The sequence below is a fragment of the Marmota monax genome, unplaced genomic scaffold, assembly GCF_021218885.2.
Source record: "Marmota monax isolate L192 unplaced genomic scaffold, Marmota_monax_Labrador192_F-V1.1 WCK01_AAM20220418_F8-fsc00076, whole genome shotgun sequence".
NCBI classification, from domain to species: domain Eukaryota; kingdom Metazoa; phylum Chordata; class Mammalia; order Rodentia; family Sciuridae; genus Marmota; species Marmota monax.
This window is the reverse complement of record NW_026692843.1, coordinates 6,611,518-6,628,366: the sequence shown is the minus strand read 5'-3', so window position 1 is coordinate 6,628,366 and position 16,849 is coordinate 6,611,518. Positions and strand designations below refer to the sequence as shown.

General features: G+C 41.4%; 1 non-coding gene across 1 annotated transcript; it reads right to left on the bottom strand.

The window, feature by feature from the left end:
* Positions 1-240: 240 nt before the first annotated feature.
* Trnae-cuc (transfer RNA glutamic acid (anticodon CUC)) lies at positions 241-313 on the bottom strand. Its single transcript has one exon. It is a non-coding gene; the product is annotated as a tRNA-Glu (tRNA).
* Between the last annotated feature and the right edge of the window lie 16,536 nt (positions 314-16,849).

Genomic DNA, 16,849 nt, shown 5'->3' with positions numbered 1-16,849 from the left:
CTGGGGTCCCCTTCTCCTGATGTCCTGATTGAGTTGAATTTTTACTTACTTACTCAACCATTACTCAGTTGTTAGGATACACACCCTGACTTCCTCTTGATGCCTCTTCCCACCTCCCCTCTCCCATCCACCCCCTGTAGGAAAGCCATCTCTAATTTCTCATGTATCCTTCTTATATCTCTTTCTTTTTTAAAAATTTTTTTTTAGTTGTAGATGGACACAATATATTTATTTATTTTTGTGTGGTGCTGAGGATCGAACTCAGGGCCTCATGCATGAGAGGCAAGTGCTCTACCACTGAGCCACAACCCCAGCCCCTATATCTCTTCCTTATATGAAGGATAGCATATTATAGATTCTCTTTTGCACTTCTAGAAATCATGCAGACTGGTCCATAGAAATTTCCCCCTTTTTATAGCAGTGAAGGGCCGTGTTGCTGTGTGTTCAGACTTTGTCCCCTCTCCTGCACAGGGCACGTACCTCTCCCACTACATTGCAACTCAGCAGTGTTGCCCCTTTCCACTAGGATACACACCCTGACTTCCTCTATTTTTTTTACAGAGTTCAAATGTACAGAGTTCAAATGCACCTCCACCTAATAAAGCAAGCTAGAGTATGATCGCAAGCCTTAGAATCAACCCTTGTACAGTAGTATAACTGAGCTCTTCCAGTTTCCTCTATTTTTAAATAATAATGTTGCTGGAGGTGGATTGAGGGTAGGTACTCAGAGGTGAGTGCTTGGGGTAGAGCGTGCCAAGATTTGTTGGGTGTTGCCAGATTTCCCCACCATGTTTGCATTCCCACCAGCTGGACAGAACCTTGCCAAGAGGGAACTGGTCATGTTTAAAATTGTCAGTCTAATGGATGACAGATGATGTCTTTTTTTAATATGTATTTTTATTTGTTCTCATTAGTTATACATGACAGTAGAATGCATTTTGACACATCATACATAAATGGCGTATAACTTCTCATTTGTCTGGCATTACATGATATAGAATTACACAGGTCATGTAATCATATATGCACAAAGGGTAATAATGTCCGATTAATTCTACTATCATTCCTATCCATGCCTCTCCCCTCCCTTCACTCCCCTCTGTCTAGTCCAAAATACCTCTATTCTCCCCTCCACCCTTATTTTGAATTAGCATCCACGTATCAGAGAAAACATTCAGCCTTTGGTTCTTTGGGATTGGCTTATTTCACTTAGCATAATATTCTCCAGTTCCATCCATTTACCAGCAAATGCCGTAATTTCATTCTTCTTTAAGGCTAAGCAATGTTCCAATGTGTATATATACCACAGTTTCTTTATCCATTCATCTGTTGAAGGGCACCTAGGTTGGTTCCATAGTTTAGCTGTTGTGAATTGAGCTGCTATAAACATTGATGTGGCTGCATTGCTGTAGTATGCCGATTTTAAGTCCTTTGGGTATAAACCTAGGAGCGACTGAGTCAAATGGTGATTCCTTCCAAGTTCTCTTATGGATCAAAGACCTTAGGCACTAGAACAGAGACCCTGTGCCTAATAGAAGAAAAAGTAGGCCCAAATCTCCCCCATGTCGGCTTAGGATCTGACTTCCTTAACAAGACTCCTAAAGCACAAGAAGTAAAATCAAGAATCAATAAATGGACTTTGATTGGGCAAAGGGGAAGTAGGGAAGGGGAATACATTACCCTAGGTACATGAATGTGCCCTAGGTACATAGTCACATATGGTGTGACTCCACATCATGTACAACCAGAGAAATGAAAAGTTATGCTTCATCTGTGTACAATGAATTGAGATGCATTCTGCTGTCATAGATACCTAATTAGAACAAATTAAGAAAAAAAATCAATGAATGGAATGGAATCAAACTAAAAGCTTCTTCACAGCAAAGGAAACAACCAATAACATGAAGAGAGAACCTACAGAATGGGAAAAAAATCTCTACTACACACACCTCAGATAGAACATTAATCTCCAGGATATATAAAGAACTCAAAAAACTTAAAGCCAAAAAAAAGAACAAATAACCCAATCAATAAATGGGCAAAGGAACTGAACAGACACTTCACAGAAGAAATAGAGTCAATTAACAAATATATGAAAAAATGGTCAACATCTATAGCAATTAGAGAAATGCAAATCAAACATTGAGATTCCATCTCACTCTAGTCAGAATGGCAATCATCAAGAATACAAGCAACAACAATAAATGTTGGTGAGGAGATGGGGGGAAAGGTACGCTCATATGTTGCTGGTGGGACTGCAAATTGGTGCAATCACTGTGGAAAGTAGTACGGAGATTCCTCAAAACTTGGAATGGCACCACCAGATGATGTCTTAGTTGTATACGGTTGTAATACCTTTGTTTTTCATTAATTTTTTTTAATGTGGTGCTGAGGATTGAACCCAGTGCCTCCCACATGCTAGGCAAGCACTTTACCACTGAGCCACAACCCCAGCCCCTGTCCTAATGTCTTGATCTGCATGTCTCTAAATATGGGTGAGTTTGAACACGTTTTCGTATGTGTGAGAACCACTTTAATAACTTTTTTATAAACTGTACCTTTTCCTCATTATTATTTAGGGCTTTTTGCTCTCAACTTTCACCCGATTTTTATATGTTAAGTTGTGTGTGTGTGTGTGTGTGTGTGTGTGTTATAAGTTCCAATTATTTTCTTATTTTCCAGGTACCTTTTAACTTTGTTTAGGGTTTTTTTTGTTTTGTTTTGCCCTGTAGAAGTTTTTATTTTTATGTAGTCAAATTTATCAATCTTTGTTTGTTGCCTCTGGGTTTTAAGTCATAAATAGAAAATATTTTCCTGCACAGATTTAGAGAGGGGTTCCTGCGTGTTTTCTTCTAGTGCCTACAGAGTTCTGTATGCTCAGTTCTTCTACACTGAGGTCTCTGGTCCATCTGGTTTATTTTTCATGTACGGTGTGAGACATAGGTCTAATTTTTTTCTTTTTCCAAATGGCTACCTAGTTTTCATGGCACCATTCATTTGTTAAAAAGCCCACATTCAGCCCTGTGGTTTGAAATGCCCAAGTTCCCCCTCACCGGGTTCCCTTCTGGACTCCTCATGCTGTCCGCTGGACTGTGTGTTCACGTGTGAGCCGACCCGCCACCACCCTGTGTATTGTCATCTTCCTGGCACTCTTCCTGTTCAGTAGCGTTTTTTCCAGGTTCCTCTGGCTATACTTGCAGGCTGGCTCTTCCATGGGACCTTAGTATCAATTTGTATAATTATGTAATAGTTTATTGATGTTTTACTGGTATTACATTAAATTTACAAATTAACTTATGGAGAACTGTCATTTTGGTAATGTCAAGTCATCCTATCCAAGAATAGGATTTTTATTTTTTTATATTGTTTTTAGTTGTAGATGGACATAATACCTTTATTTTTATGTATTTATTTTTATGTGGTACCGAGGATCGAACCCAGTGCCTCACACATACTAGGCAAGTTCTCTACCACTGAGCTACATCCCCAACCCAAGGAATGTCTTTTCATTTGCCCACATAAATATTTTTTTGTGTATTTCAAGAATGCCTTAAGTTCACCTACATACATTTCATGCAATACTTGTCAAATGATTTAATTTTAAAATATTTAGTCCATTGCAATCATTTTATTTGTATGTGGTGCTGAGGATCGAACCCGGGCCACACGCATGCCAGGCGAGCGCGCTACCACTTGAGCCACATTCCCAGCCCCATTGCAATCATTTTAAACTGGATTTTCTCTCATGGCTTATTTTTTTTTTTGTATTTGAAAGTTACTGATTTTTTTTTTTTAAGAGAGAGGGAGGGAGGGGGGGAGAGAGAGAGAGAGAGAGAGAGAGAGAGAGAGAATTTTTTAATATTTATTTATTTTTTTTAGTTTTTGGCGGACACAACATCTTTGTATGTGGTGCTGAGGATCGAACCTGGGCCGCTCGCATGCCAGGCAGGCGCGCTACCGCTTGAGCCACGTCCCCAGCCCAAAGTTACTGATTTTTAATTAATTTTTCTTTTTGATACTAGGGATAGAACCCAGGGGATTTACCACTGAACTACATCTCCAGTCCTTTTTAGTTTTTGATTACAGGATCTCACCAAGTTGCTGAAGCTGACCTCAAACTTGATATCCTCTTCCCTCAGCCTCCCAAGTCACTGGGATTACAGGCATGCATTTCCATGCTTGGCAAAAGCTATTGATTTTAGTATACTGATTTTATATTGGCGAGTTCTCATGTGGTTTGAGTTAGTTTTATCATTGATTTCCTGGGATATCCAGATGTCTATTATGATGTCATTTGTGAACAGCAATAGTTTTAGTACTTATTCCTTCTGCCTCTGATTTCTCTCCTCTCATATCAGGTCAGACTCTAGTACAGTGTGAAAAGACATGGGGATAGGGACCTCTTTCCCTTCCCCTCAACCTTAGTAGGAATACTGATTTAGGATTAAGGTATGTGTATTTTATCATGGTTAAGAGAAAAGTCCTGGAGCCAGGTGTGATGGTGCCCACCTGTAATCCCAGTGGTTCAGGAGGCTGAGGCAGGAGGATCGCAAGTTCAAAGCCAGCCTCAGCAACTTAGCGCCCTCATTAGAAGCTTAGCAAGACCCTATCTCAAAATTTAAAAAAAAGAAAAATTTTAAGGGTGGGGATATGTCTTCCTTGCCTCAGTCCCCGCCAGGGGTAGGGTGTTTCCCTTCCTTCTCAGAGCCCTGGAGGCATTTGTACAGAGAGCTGCCCTGGCCCTGATTCCTCTGTGGTTGCTTACTAATTTTTGTTTCTTCCATGGAAGTGAACCTGGGAGTGATCCGCTTCAGCTTCTGACTCTAATGGGGTCCCTTTGGATCATCTGGATTTTCTCCAGAAGTCATACGCTTCATCTGCATTTTCAAATGTATTTGCATAGAGGTCTACAAAGTTCTCTTTATGCTTTTAAACCTCTTCTGTTTCTTTGGATATTTTTTGGCATTTCTTGTTTTAAGTATTTGTGCTCTCCCCCTTCTTCTTGATCAGATTAGCTAGTGGTTTGTCTATTTTATTTACTTCCCACACCAGGATTTAGATTTTATTAATTGGATATATTGGTTTTTTATTCTCTACCTCGTTAATTTAACTTTTTTCTTCATTATTTCCTTCCTTGTGTTTGCCTTTGGTCTACTTTCTTGTTCTTCTTTTATTTTTTGTGATTTGGGAATGCTTAACTCATTTTTTTTCATTTTTCCTGATAAAAATGTTAGTGCAGTGATTTTTTTCTCTGATTATTGCTTTAAATGTGTCTTATAGATTCTGCCATATAGTGTTTTCTTGTAACTGCTTTAATTCTGTACTTTTTAGTTTACATTTCCTCTTTCACATAACTTAATTGTAGGACTTTAAATCTTCCTGCTGTTTTGTTGAAATCAGTCCATTCACTGTGACCAGAGGTGCTGTGTGCAATACTGCTGCCCTCAGAAGGCTGTGCTGTCCCTACTGTGACCAGAGGTGCTGTGTGCAGTACTGCTGCCCTCAGAAGGCTGTGCTGTCCGTACTGTGACCAGAGGTGCTGTGTGCCATACTGCTGCCCTCAGAAGGCTGTGCTGTCCCTACTGTGACCAGAGGTGCTGTGTGCAGTACTGCTACCCTCAGAAGGCTGTGCTGTCCCTACTGTGACCAGAGGTGCTGTGTGCAGTGCTGCTGCCCTCAGAAGGCTGTGCTGTCCCTACTGTGACCAGAGGTGCTGTGTGCAGTACTGCTGCCCTCAGAAGGCTGTGCTGTCCCTACTGTGACCAGAGGTGCTGTGTGCAGTACTGCTGCCCTCAGAAGGCTGTGCTGTCCCTACTATGACCAGAGGTGCTGTGTGCAGTACTGCTGCCCTCAGAAGGCTGTGCTGTCCCTACTGTGACCAGAGGTGCTGTGTGCAGTACTGCTGCCCTAAGAAGGCTGTGCTGTCCCTACTGTGACCAGAGGTGCTGTGTACAGTGCTGCTGCCCTCAGAAGGCTGTGCTGTCCCTCTACTGCTGAGGGCTGCTGTGAGCTGCCTTACCCTGAGGAGAACGTGTGCCCTCATCAGGATGTGGCATTCCACCTAGATCCTCACGATAAGCCTTGGTGGAGTGTGACCTTGGAATATTGTATCTCCCACTTATATGTTGTTGGTGATGGTGGTTTGGGTTAGTTTGTTTTCTTGTCTCTCTGTGGCACTAGGGATGGGACCCAGGGCCGCCTGCATGCTCTGCCTGTGTGCCACTCTCCCAGTCCTGACTGCTCTTTGCACACTGATGGTCTGGTGAGAGGATGGCCTCTCGTCTGAGCCTCCTTGGGTGTGTTTCTGTCTGCTTCATCTCCTGTATGCTTTGCTTCCTAAGGTGGTGGTTGGTTACTCGGTCTGTAGACATCCGTGAGTGTCAGACTGTCACATGAATAGTGGCTTCTAGTATTAAAAAGGGTCCCCTCCTGCTCCTCCTGCATGCCTTGCTGGAGACCTTGTCCATCTTTTCATCTTCAGCCTGTCAGCACAACTGTATCTGAGTGTGCTCCTTGGAGGCAGCATGTGTTGGGTCCACTCTGTGAGCCCAAGGAGAAGCCCTTTCATGTCACAGGTGAGTCAAACCTATTTCACACACACACACACACACACACACACTTCAGTATTGATATGTGTGGATACACACACCTATGTACACACATATGTAGACGCACACACACATATTTTTAAAAAATTTTTGATTCAGTACTGGGGATTGAACAAGGACTTAGGCATGCCAGACAAGCACTCGAGTACTGACTACATTCCAGCCCCAAGGCTGTTCATATTTATTGATATGACTGGCATGTGTACTTGCAACCCTATATTTTATAATCATATATACTTTGCTACATTTTCTGTTTCTTTCTCTATGAGATGCATATTCTTTACTCTTTCATTGAAATTTAAAAATTTTGGGTGTATTTTCTAGTGATTATTTGTATTTAAGCCTGTCTGGAGTAGCCTCTCTATTTTTCATCCTAGTGGGTAGGCCTTCTGGGGTCAGCTTAGGTCCGTGCTTCTGCCTCTGCCAGCTGACCCCAAGGCCTGAGCAGGGTGTGGGCCGACAGCGCGAGGGAACACGCACACTGGGGTTTGGTGGTGTTTCTCTTGGCGCCAGAGTCCTGTCAGGTTTCAGCACTCCTTATCATCCAGCTTGGCCAAGGGTAGGCCTAGGTGCTGAACTCACTTCCCCGCTGTCTTTTTTCATGTCCTTTTTGTAAGGACTATGGGGAGGTCAGCAAGCTGGGCAGCTGCCTATGTCCTCCCCACCTCCTGGGAGGCAGGGTCTGCCTATGCCAAGGATTTAATGTAGGTGGTTCAGAGTTCAGCATTTTTAATTTCAATCCTTAAGTATTTCCTTAAGAGCATATTAGAAAATGGCAAAACTAGCACTTTAAACCCATGATATATGGTTTCTCTGTTGAATAAATCCATTAAGTGCAACAAGTAATTATTCATGTTAAGTAATATATTTGTATAAAATAAATAATGCTATAGATATTAAACAACATTGGTGAAAACCAAATTTGGCAAAGACCGTGGTTTGCAAGCAATTAGATATTGGGGTGACACCAGCAGACTGCACCTGAGAAGTGTCCAGCAGCAGACCTCCAGGGTGACCACCTCTGCTCTCTAGGGGGACATTGGCACTGGACCATGAGGGGACTGGGTAACTGTTTACAGAGGTCCTCCTCCCTCTGGAATGCTATGTCCATCAAAACTTCGTGACCCTGGAAATACATCAAGTCTGGGACATTGGGGTGGAATACTGTTTTCATTAGCATTGGAAGATTACTTTTGTAATTACTTTCTTCAGTTTATGTGGAAGCAAAAACCAAAGACTGTCTTTTCCCGAGGTTACCCATTATGGACTGTGTGTGCAGATTTTGAAATCAATAAAATTAATTTGCTCTTCAGTGCCAGTAAGACAGAGAGTTATTCACATGTGAATTATTCATATTGTGTTAAGAAGTACGTAACTTGATACTAAACAAAATGTGTTGAAGCATATAACTAGTTTCTTGAACAAAATTTATAGGTTTTGCACATTTTCAATAAACCAGTCACAATAGTTTATTACAAGAGTTTCGGCCAAAATTGTTTAAAATGACTATGTTAAATCTATGAGGCTAAGTAACCATCAGACAATGCTAGAAATAATAAGGTTAAATGTAATTGATAGTTGTTATTCCTGAGCAGATAAAGTTTAAAGTCATCTCCTCAAATGTCCTATAAAGTTTTCCGGCTCCACAGGGGTCTTTATTTGGAGCTGAAGTTTTCTGAAAGCAAATTCAATTAGTGCTGTGTGCTTTATGAGGCCATCTCGAGTGAAGTTCTGTTTGTTTCAGAAACGGGCATGCCGGAGGTCAGAAGCCAGCAGGCAGGAGACTGGCTGCCACCAGGAGAGCACATGCACCCTGGTGTCCTGGAGCACAGAGGACCAGGGGCCTCAATCAAGAGGTTGCCCCTCTACACAGTGGCAAGAAGGTGCCCAGGGCAGACCACGCTCAGTGGTATGTTCCCATGACCAAACCAGTTTTGAACCCATTTAAATATTTTAATAAAAACTGTAAATAATCATTGTTCTGATCCATTTGTGCCTGTGATTTGTTAAATAGATTTCTCAAAATGGTGGAAGAAGCTCAGCCCAGCCTTGCCCAAGATGTATCGCAGGGGAATCTGTAAGTTCACTAACCTCCTGTGACATAAGAGATAGACTTCTTAAATATTAGATCCATAAAACAAAGTAAAACCTGCAGCCGCAGGTCTGAGGAATGAGGGAGGTAAATGAAGGTAATGGTGAATTTGAGCTTTTCTTAGCATTCTATTGGGGAACAAACTAATTTGTTTCCAGCTTCAGCTCAGAGGTAGAAATTACAAATTCGTTTAAAATTCTTCCTAAATAGCAGTTTGTAGGAAGGGAAGAGCTACTCTAATTGGCTGAAATAGAGAGTCCTATAATGACATCTTTAAGAACATGCCTGACCATATTATTTACTGCCCAAATTAAGAATCAACATTATTCTTTTTCTTTTCTTTTTAAGTTTTCCTTGTGTGTTTCTATAAACTTTACATAAATCATATATTTCAGAAGGAAACACTGTGTTCACACCATAAATTTAAAGTAAAGGGAGGTCAAAAATTGACAGATTCAATTCTCAGTCTCCTCTATGGGGCAGAATATCATAAAGTATATATTAGCATAATAATACCTTTGTTATTAATTTTGAACTTACTCTAAGAACAAGTTAATATGTTTTTGATAACCTCTATAATTCTTGGGTTTTTTTTATTTTAAGTCTGAAATCTTAATATTGTAATAAAATAGAATCGTATTTAAATTCCACACAGAAATCAGGAATGTGTGTGTGTGTGTGTGTGTGTGTGTATTTCTGAGATTGCCCCCTAAAGATCATCAGAGAAGTGCATTACTCTGTTTTTGGTATGTGAGAGAGTAAGACTGTGAGTTATGGAGATTTAGTTGACATGTTGCAGGCTGTTTTACAGAGGCAGACACATTGATGCTGTTTAAATGAAGACCTAACACCATGACAGCTGTCATTCATGTGAACCTCTGATTATGCTAAGTCATTAGACAAATACCAAAACAAAGTTTGATGTAGAACTCCTTCCTTCAAGGTGTACTTTTGTTTCTTTTTGTGCTTTTTGGGAAAATTTTCATGTTATGTTGCATAATTCTGAATTGTGGGGAAATTGAACATCTAGCAATTTGAATTTAGCATTTAGGTTGATTCATATAGCTGCCAAGTATACCCTGGAATACAAATAAATACAAAGCAGGACCCCATTACAGCTTAATTACCTGTGTGCTAGTGACTGACTGGTACCCTTCCTTGTTGCCCCATTTCCATGGACTGTATCTTTCAAATCCCCCCATCTGTTAGAGACGAACACTTGGAATGCAATGTGGATTCCTAATGCTCTCAGAGGTTGTATTCTGGCATGAATGGCTCAAAGAAAAAAATGTAGCTCAAGCAACTGATTGGATCATTTTGGCTAATATCCTGTTAGAACAACAGTACCTGTTTGATTAGGGTTTTTCCTTCCTTTGTAATTCCCCTAGCTTGCCTCTCTGTTAGTTTCATAGGAAATGAGTCTATGAGCAGAAAAACTACATTGATATGTAAATATCATTTTTGGTTAATGCTGAATATTCTTTTCATCTAAATTTCAGAAACTGACTTTAAAAAATCAGTTTCCTTTTATTTGTAGTTATTCTCAATAAAATTTCACCCAGGCTCAGGCGTTTTAATATTTACACCCACTATTTCTAAAAGTCTTATGTAAATAAAGATTGAAATGTGGGTTTGAAAAGTCACACCTCTTGATATTTGAACAGACTATAGCTGCGTATATCTTCTTTTTCTAATAATACGGCTAGTTTCTCTCCTAAGCTTTTAAAATAATAAGACACTATTTTTATATTCTAAAACATCAAAGGTTCAGTGTTAAATAAAAAGCAAATAGTATTTTTAGAAATGCAAGATCCCAGGGAGCAGTACTTAACAATAAGTCACCAATGGGCAGCAATTCCAAATTTCAGAAGACTTCATCAACCTCAGGTTCCCAGCATAGTCACTTGCCCACTTGCTGTGGGCTTGTCCCCCTCCTGGCCTTAGTTCCCGAGGTGACTCAGAGCAGCTACTGTGGATCAAAGAGCAGCCAAGGTTTCGCCAGTGGTAGTCGGAGGAATTCCTATCAGGACACTGGCCTGTAAGTCTCAGCTTATTTGGGGAGGCTTCCCTGAAAGCTCCTTGGCACCCTGATTCTCTGGTGTCTTCCTGACCTTACTGGGACATCAGTGATCTGATCGGTTCTGCTCAGATTCTCCATATCACTGTCTTGCCTTGGTGCCTGAGCTCCTGTGGCCTTCTGTTCTTTATTTCTTATCATTGAGTTATTTCTCACATGAAAGGACTTTTTCTGGAGACTTTACAAACTCATTTTCTAACTTTGCATTTCCCTCTCTTCTGTTTCCAGTCTAGCTCACTGTTACACTGTTTTATTTCGGGTTTTTCTGTCTTGCACTAATTGCTATCAAGGTTCAACTCAGGGTATGCAATATTTAGGAGCATCTCCTCTCAGCCCGGCAGCACCCTGCTCATGTTCTGATGATCAGAGTGATGGCGGGTGCCCTGCCCGGTGCCTGGCTGCCTGCTCTCACAGGCTGCGCTGCCTGGGCTGCACATGCAGAGGGTGTAAGTGAGGCCCTGACCTTCCTTCACAAATGGCCCCAGAGCAGGTGGTTGCCAGGCACCAGGCCTCCTCTCTGGGATCAGCCTGGCTCTGGAAATTAGGCAGTTCTCTGCAAATTCAGACCAATTAAACAAAACCCAACCAAACTGCCAAAGCCTTCCAGAATAATCAGACGAGCCATGAGGAGGAGAGGGAGGGGCCTTACGAGGAAGAAGGCCAGGAGACAGAGATTGGACAAGTGGAGAGGGGAGGTGATGCTCGCTCAGCACCGTGTTTTCGAGGGGGCCTCTGGTCTCTGGTGCTCCACAGCGCCTCAGGGCTGGCCTCCTTTGGGGTGCACCCTCAGACTTCATTAGTCAGCTGCTATTTTCTCTCAGCTGTGTTCTCCATTTCATTGTCCTTCCCCCTCTTCCCTGCCCAATTCTGTATTGTGGGGACCATCTAGCCTCTGAATTCTGGGTTGATTCAGACCTGTGAGGCCCTGGCAGGACACTGGTGCCTGGGGAAGGACAGGGAAGCCGGGCAGTTCTCCCTCTCCCTCTCCCTAGTCCCCTCAGCCCTCCCTCCAGGACCCTGGCTCCTGTAGGGAGTGCTGCAGTGGTCCCCTCTTACTGGTGCCTGGTCACAGGGCCCTGTGGTCCCACTGCCTCCTCCCTTCTCCTCCCCACCACCAGGACGTGGGACCCTTCTCTTGTGGCGAAGCATTGGTTGGCTCACCTCCCCGTGTGGCTTCTCATCAGCTCCAGCACTTGTGAGATCCAGTTCTGGGCTAAGTTCCCTCTGTTGGAAATATCTAGGTGGGCTCCTCTTTTCAGACTGAACCGTACCTGCCTGGGCTAGTCACTAATGAACTGGCAGATTCTCCTGGGGTAAAGAAGAGCTGTGGGCCTGTGGGCCTTGTTATCCCTCCTCGGGGCTCAGGTCCTTGGTGCAGCAGCTCAGCATTGGACAGGTGCAGGTAGAGCCTAGCCCAGTCACGTGCCGCGTAGATAAGGCTATAGCAGGCCACCCTGTGCTCTGCCTGGGTTCCTTCACTGTCTTGTATCTGGGTTAGGGGTATAATACTGGCGTGAATTGCCATATAAAAGCCAGCGCGAAGCCTGATGCTTCCAGGCATCGTGGACCTCCCTGCCTCTGCCCAGCCTATTCATTAATGTTAGTGAGCTTTTTCCTTTTTCCTTCTCATTTAAGTGCAAATACTAAGGGCTCTGTACTTTTAACTTTCAGTATCTGACACTGAAATCCATTGCTGACAACTGTGTGTGTGTGTATGTGTGTGTGTGTGTACCTGCTTGTGGGGGGGTGAGGCATGCACATGCGTGTGTGTGGTGTGTTTGTGGAGTGCCTGTGTGCAGAAAGGAGGGCACTATAGAAGGACTACTAGAGGGAAAGGAAGGGAGGTGTTTGGACAAATCCATTGTTGGTTCAGTTTTCTGCTGTAGGGTCAGCAGGAGGTGCCAAAGGATGATCATTCTAAATCTGAATGGCCACTTTCTTTCTTTGTACCTCCAAGTGTGTGACCTTCAGATATTTGGGTTTATTTCATTTACATATCTGTAAATTACTGGTGTTGGCTTCCTACATCTATATCATCTACAATCACCACTGCTGAGAGCCATAGCTGAGTCAGAATGACACATGGCATTTTTGCCAGAACAGAGTGGTTGAGAGGTGATGCCAGCAAGCCATTGAGATGATAATGGATATGTTAAGCTGTGTATTCAGTTGCATATTAGACCCCTGCTGTCCACCTCAGCCTGCTACTTGGGAGTTCTCCAGGGGATTCCTGGAGAGTTCCCATTGGTTGGAGAAGTGCTGGGGGAGGGATTTTCTGGTGTGTGGTGTTGCCCGGGGGAAGGCCGCATGCGTGGTGTTCCGGGGAGTGCAGAGAATAAAGGAGTTCCTGTTTTGAACCTCCAAGGCTGTGTGGCAGCTCGGTTATTTTGTGCCCAGCCAGACTGCGGCACACCACCCTCAAACAGGAACTCTCTAGCCTCTGGATGCTGCCCTTCCTCATGTGCTACACAGAAACGCTGCCTGTGCCTCCTGCAGCAGGCTGAGCATCAGGTCTGGGATCAGGCCAGGGATGAGCTGTAGCATTCTGACATAGATGAGGAGGATCAATGCACAGTGGTTTGCTCTTCGGGTCTATTTCAGTGATAACTCATTCTTGGCAGTCCTTTATTCGCATGTCCCTAGAGCAGAAAACAGTCATGGAGGGATCAGAAGGACTTTCACTTGATCATTGCGCAAGAACCAAATTGTGCCATGTGCCACGAGTTCATCAGTCTAACCCGCCAGTTAGATAAGAAGGATGTGGTCCTTGGGGCTAAGTGGTGGCCTGGCAAGCCCATGGTCCACAGGACAGCCAGGGCTGGGCTTTCTTGGCTGCTGGTTGCACAAGCCAACATGCCAGTGTCACTTGCCCATACTGGCAATCCTGCAGCCCACCTCATATCACTGAGAGTAGTAGCAGCCACATCATGAATTTTAGCAGACTTCCTTCCCAGGCAAATGAGAGGCCTTTGATGAAGACCCAGGCTGATTTGTTTAAACTAAGAGAGAAAGCTGGCCACGGAGGAGTTCGGCTGTGTCACTCTGTCAAAAATGAGGCCAAGCTATGCAAGTTTGAAGAGACCACTGATAAATCTTTAGATCTTGCTTCTGACAGGATCTGGCATTAAATATTTTCTCTGGACTTTGGGTATCCTAAAACTACTTAACAATTAGCTGTATTATTATAGCACTCCTTCATGTTCAAAACACTAGAAAAACCAGGGATTATAGGAACATACCTCAACGTCATAAAAGCTATCTATGCTAAGCCCCAGACCAACATCATTCTAAATAGAGAAAAATTGAAAGCATTCCCTTTAAAAATTGGAACAAAGGATGCCTTCTTTTACCACTTCTATTTAACATAGTTCTTGAAACACTGGCCAGAGCAATTAGACAGAGGAAAGAAATTAAAGGGATATGGATAGGTAAAGAAGAATTCAATTAGCACTATTTACTGATGATGTGATTCTATACCTAGAAGACTCAAAAATTTCACCAGAAAAATTCTAGAACTAGTAAGTAAATTCAGCAAAGTAGCAGGATATAAAATCAACACCCATAAATCAAAGGCATTTCTGTATATCAATGACAAATCCTCCGAGAGGGAAGTGAGGAAAACTACCCCATTTACAATAGCCACAAATAAAATAAAATACTTGGGAATCAACTTGGTGAAAGATCTCTACAATGAAAACTACAGAACGCTAAAGAAAGAAATTAAAGAAGACCTTAGAAAATGGAAAGATCTACCTTGTTCTTGGATAGGCACAATTAATATTTTCAAAATGACCATACTACCAAAAGAAACTATACAGATTTAATGCAATTCCAATCAAAATCCTAATGACATTCCTCATAGAATAGAAAAAGCAGTCATGAAATTCATCTAGAAAAATAAGACACCCAGAATAGCTAAAGCAATCCTTAGCAAGAAGAGTGAAGCAGGAGGCATCACTATACCAGACCTTAAACTATACTACAGAGCCATAGTAACAAAAACAGCATGGTATTGGCACCAAGATAGATGCATAGACCAATGGTACAGGACAGAGGACACAGAGGCTAACCCTCATAATTACAGTTATCTTATATTAGACAAAGATGCTAAAAACGTACACTGGATAAAAGATAGCCTCTTTAACAAGTGGTGCTGGGAAAACTGGAAATCCATATGCAACAAGATTAAATTAAACCCCTATCTCTCACCATGCACAAAACTCAACTCAAAGTGGATCAAGGACCTAGGAATTAAACCAGAGATACTGTATCTATTAGAAGAAAAAGTAGGCCCTAACCTCCATCATGTGGGATTAGGCCCCAACTTCCTTAATAATACTCCTATAGTGCAAGAATTAACATCAAGAATCAATAAATGGGATGGATTCAAGCTAAAAAGCTTCTTAACAAAAGAAACAATCCATGAATTAAATACAGAGCCTACAATTTGGCAACAAATTTTTACCATATGTACATCAGGTAGAGCACTAATCTCTAGCATATATAAAGAACTCAAAATCTTAACACCAAAAAAAAAAAAAAAACAAAAAAACAAATAACCCAATCAACAAATGGGTCAAAGAACTGAGCAGATACTTCTCAGAAGAAGATATACAATCAATCAACAAATATAAAAAAAAAAAGTTCAACATCTCTAGCAATTAGAGAAATGCAAATAAAAACTACTCGAAGATTTCATCTCACTCCAGTCAGAATGGCAGCTACAACACAACAACTTAGCAAACCATAAGTAGAAGAGTTTATCCTGGTAAAGGTTGAGGAACAAGGTACTTATTGCAATATTGCCATTGTTGGGAGAGAAAAAGAGAAGATGCTTGTTGTCATTACTTCTGCTCTATATACCAAGGTTCCTAGCTAACACAATAAGACAAGAAAAAAGAAATAAGGGGGAAAAATCTAAATTGTTATTTCCAGATGATATGATTATCTACATAAAATATCCAAGAAAATGTACAGATGAATTATTAGAACTAATATATTCAGCAGGGTTGTTGAATAGAAGATGTACATGCAAAAACGTATTCTCTGGTGATAATCAAGTAGAAGAATCTCATTCATATTATTTCTTCAAGTGGACATGAGTTACTACCTAATGTCCTTTTATGGACTCCCTTAAATATTTCTACAATTTTACTAGTGGTATGTTTTCTGGTTTTGTTTGCCTAAGAATGTCTTAATTCTGTTCCATTTTTAAAGGATAGTTTTGTTGGGTATAGAATTCTTGGCTGACAGGTTTTCAGTGCTTCAGAACTATGTCATCTTATTGCCTCTGTCTTCCATGATTTCTGGTGAGAAATTGGCTGTTAATGTTATTGAGGATCACTTGTACGTGATATGTTATTTCTCTCTTTCTGCTTTCAAGATTCTTTGATTTTTGATAATTTTATTATGATGTGCTAATTATGAATGCCTTTTGGTTTATTCTAGTTACAATTCATTTTTTTAACACACATCAGTTTTTATTTTATTTATTTTTATTTTATTTTTTTAATATTTATTTTTTAAGTGTAGATGGACACAATGTCTATTTTCATGTGGTGCTGAGGATCGAACCCAGGTCCCGCCTGTGCTAGGCGAGCGCTCTACTGCTGAGCCATAATCTCAGCCCAAGTTAGTTACAATTCATTGTCATGAATATATAAATAAACATTTCAATGAAGTTGGTAAATTTGGAACCATTATTCAAATATCATTTTGCACTGTCCCCTCTCTTCCCTCCGAGACCCCTGTTTGTGTACATGTTGGCACACTTTATGGCACTCCACCGCTCTGAGGCTCTCTTCTTTTTTTTTTTTTTTTCACTTTTTTTTTCTTTTTTAATTTTTTTAGTTTTTTAATAAAGTTTATTTATTTTTAATAAAGCTTATTTTTAAATAAAATAAGGTAGACCCAATACCTTTATTTTATTTATTTTTATGTGGTGCTGAGGAGTGAACCCAGAGGGCCTCACACATGCCAGGCAAGCACTCTACCACTGAGCCACAACCCCAGCCCCCTCTGTTTTCTTTATGTTTCTCAAACTAGATAATTTTATTTGACTTCAAGTTTACT